A 3230-nucleotide genomic window follows, 5' to 3' on the forward strand; every position below is an offset into this window, starting at 1 on the left:
GAGGTTGAGCAGCGGTATGAGATGCTAGGAGAGGGCCTCAGGCCGGTGGCCAGCGTAGGCGCCGGGAATGTGGCCGCCATCAAGGGCCTTGGTGAGCATATAATGAAGACGGCCACACTATCATCTACGAGGAACTGCTGGCCCTTTGCGAGCATGGCGTTCCAGGTCTCTCCGATACTGAAGGTCGCGATCGAGCCCGCCAACGTGGCTGATCTGGCCGCGTTCCGCGAAGGGCTTAGCCTTCTCAACCGGGCAGACCCACTTGTTGAGTATTCCATATCAGAAAAGGGTGAGCATGTCCTTGCTGCAGCTGGGAAGGTACATTTGGAGCATTGTGTGGAGAATTTGCGGGAGAGGTTCGCGAAAGTCGAACTGAATGTCTCAGAGCCCTTGGTATCCTTCAAGGAGACCATCCAAGGGGGAAGGTGTTGGTTTGGTAGATAGCTTGAAGGATCCACAGGGATACGTTGAGAGGATTGCTCCAGATGGGAAATTTGCTGTGAGAGTCAAAGTCATCAGGCTTCCAGATGCTCTGGTTAAGGTCCTCGAGGAAAATGAGGAATTGCTTTCTCGAACAATTAAGGGGCAAACGGCGAGAAGCGACAGAGCAATGGGATCACAATGTCCTCGGGATGATGATGGTCGTTCCGTGGCAGTGCTTAGGCAAGATATGCTCAGTGCTGTAGAGAGCGAGCTGGAAGCGCTCTCTGTGCGAGCGGATGAAGTTAAGCTCGAGTGGTATAGGAAGACACTGCTGGGGTACTTGCACAAAATCTCGGCCCTAGGCCCTTCCCAAGTCGGTCCGAATCTCCTCCTCATGCCCGGTGTGAAATTAAGCAGCGGTTCGACAACCATCCAAAACGGAAGGGAAGGTATTCTAGTGCGCGGCACGTGTCATGTCTCAGAGAAACTGGGGTTTGTGAGTGTGTCTGATGATGCAGAGATTAGCAATGGCATTATCGACGACAGTGAGCCATCCACAGATGTTCCTGATCATGAGGCACTAAGGAACATCATCATCTCAGGATTTCAGGAGGTCACAAATGCAGGGCCCTTGTGTGATGAACCTATGTGGGGTCTTGCATTCATCGTCGAGCCCTACATATTCTCTGGCAGCCCAGATAGTGTCAACTGCTCTTATCAGCACAGAGCGGCAGTCAGGGAAGCGTGCCGGGCGGCCGTGCTTCAGAGCAAGCCCAGGCTTGTCGAACCCATGTACTTATGTGAAGTGACCACTCCTATAGAGCGCCTAGGAAGCGTCTATTCTGTTCTTGGCGATTGTCGAGCAAAGGTGCAGGAAGCGGAGATGCAACTAGAAACTTTCTTGTACATGGTGCACGCGCATTTGCCGGTTGCCGAGAGCTCTGAATTCTCTGAAAAGCTTTGGAATGGAAGTTCCGGTGCGGCCACTGCTCGTCTCACTTTCAGTCACTGGGAAGCTGTTCCTCAAGACCCCTTCTTTGTTCCAAAGACTAAGGAGGAGATTGAGGAATTCGGAGATGGTTCAAACATGGGGCCAAACTTGGCTAAGAAGCTCATCAATTCCGTGAGGCGAAGAAAGGGACTGCATGTCGACGATAAAGTCGTCAAGCATGGCACGAAACAGCGGACTCGGGCTAAGAAAGTGTAGATACGTTCTTGGGATTTATATGAAACTGTACATTCTGTTTCGTCAAGCATGGCACGAAACAGCCGGCTCGGGCCAAAGAAAGTGTAGATATGTTCTTGGGATTTATATGAAACTGTACATTCTGTTCCACAGCTTGTCCTGGTAAACTGAGATATAATCAATCTGTAGCTAGTGTGATTTTTGAAATTTTGAAATGCTGAGGAATTTTGGTCAGTTATTTACAATAGTTGCTGATTTGGCTCTTGTATGCTGAGGAATGGTTTATTATGTGGGTATGTCAAGCTAGAAAGTTTCACAACATTCTGCTTTTAAAACCTTGACTTGATGGGAAATGGTAGAAATGTATTCTCGTGTGTTGTTAAGCCAAAAGTTAGTAGAACTCGCTTGATCATGATGTAGTAATTTGTGCACTACTGCTTTTGTGAAAAACTGTAGGAATAAACATAGCCAGGAAATAAAATGACCATTATGGTAAAGAGGCTTATTCCGAGCATAGCATAGTTACGTCAGTTACCTACATTGTCTAAATGCTCACTGTCCCACTTTTTCTTGTATTTTTTTGTGTCCTTCATGTTAGCCTCTAGGCATTGCAAGCCACATATATGTGGGATCTCCTGCGGGGAACCAGAGATGATCTTTAAGTCTTCATGGGACACCTTGGCCTTGGCTCATATGAATGGAACTGTTATCTCCTGTTCTTCTGTCCTGGTAAGCTGAGATGTAACCAAATCTGTAGCTAATGTGATTTTTAAATTTTGATGTGCTATTGGAATTTTTGTGAAGATGGTTGTTTCGGGGCATATTAAGTGCAGGCCTCCAGAAGCTCCAGTGCATAGTGGACGGCTAAAGCATGCTGAACTGCTGACAATGTCAAGAGAGGTCAGGGTAGACCGAACTTGACATGGGAGGAGTCTGTAAAGAGAGATCCGAAGGACTGGAGTACCCCTGTTCAGGATCCTGTCCTGGTAAGTTGAGATGTAAACAAATCTGTGGCTAGTGTGATTTTAAACTTTTGAGTGTGCTGAGAAATTTTGGTGGAGATGATTATTTTGGGGCATGTGGGCGCTCTGGGCATTTTTGAGAGGGATTTCTAATAATTGCCTGATTCCTGCTCATCCATGTTTGGCTCTTCTAATACCTGTGCACTCATCTCAGAATGATTTATGTGGGTATGTCAGCTAGAAAGTTTCACAATATTATGTTTCTGTTACAGTAACTTGGTAGAAAATGGTGTAAAGCTGCACAGGATCCCCCCCTATATGGCAAACAGACACATCCTGAACTGTACTTTGCAATGCCCTGGTGAATTATCTTATCATCCTGAGTGAGTCGTTAACCAAAATTTGGTAGAGCTCACTGAATCATGATGTAGTAACCAGTGCACTACTGCTTGGGAAGAACTGCAGGGATTCACACAAGCAGGAAATAAAATAATCACTGTGCTTAAGAGGCCTATTCTGAACATAGCATCTTTACTTCCGTTACCTACAGGCCACATCGTGTGTATCCCATTTGCCTGTGCTGCTAATTTCTACGATTTACAATTACAGATTGGATTGCCACAGCAGGTCTGTAGAAAGATAAAACAATCACTATGCTT

The 3230-nt window shown here is 46.5% G+C and overlaps 1 pseudogene; it reads left to right on the forward strand.

Annotated features, from left to right (window-relative positions):
- Positions 1 to 3: 3 nt before the first annotated feature.
- Positions 4 to 1655, forward strand: LOC125529856 (annotated as a pseudogene).
- Positions 1656 to 3230: the final 1575 nt, after the last annotated feature.

The sequence above is a fragment of the Triticum urartu genome, unplaced genomic scaffold (assembly GCF_003073215.2).
Source record: "Triticum urartu cultivar G1812 unplaced genomic scaffold, Tu2.1 TuUngrouped_contig_5907, whole genome shotgun sequence".
Taxonomy (NCBI): Eukaryota; Viridiplantae; Streptophyta; class Magnoliopsida; order Poales; family Poaceae; genus Triticum; species Triticum urartu.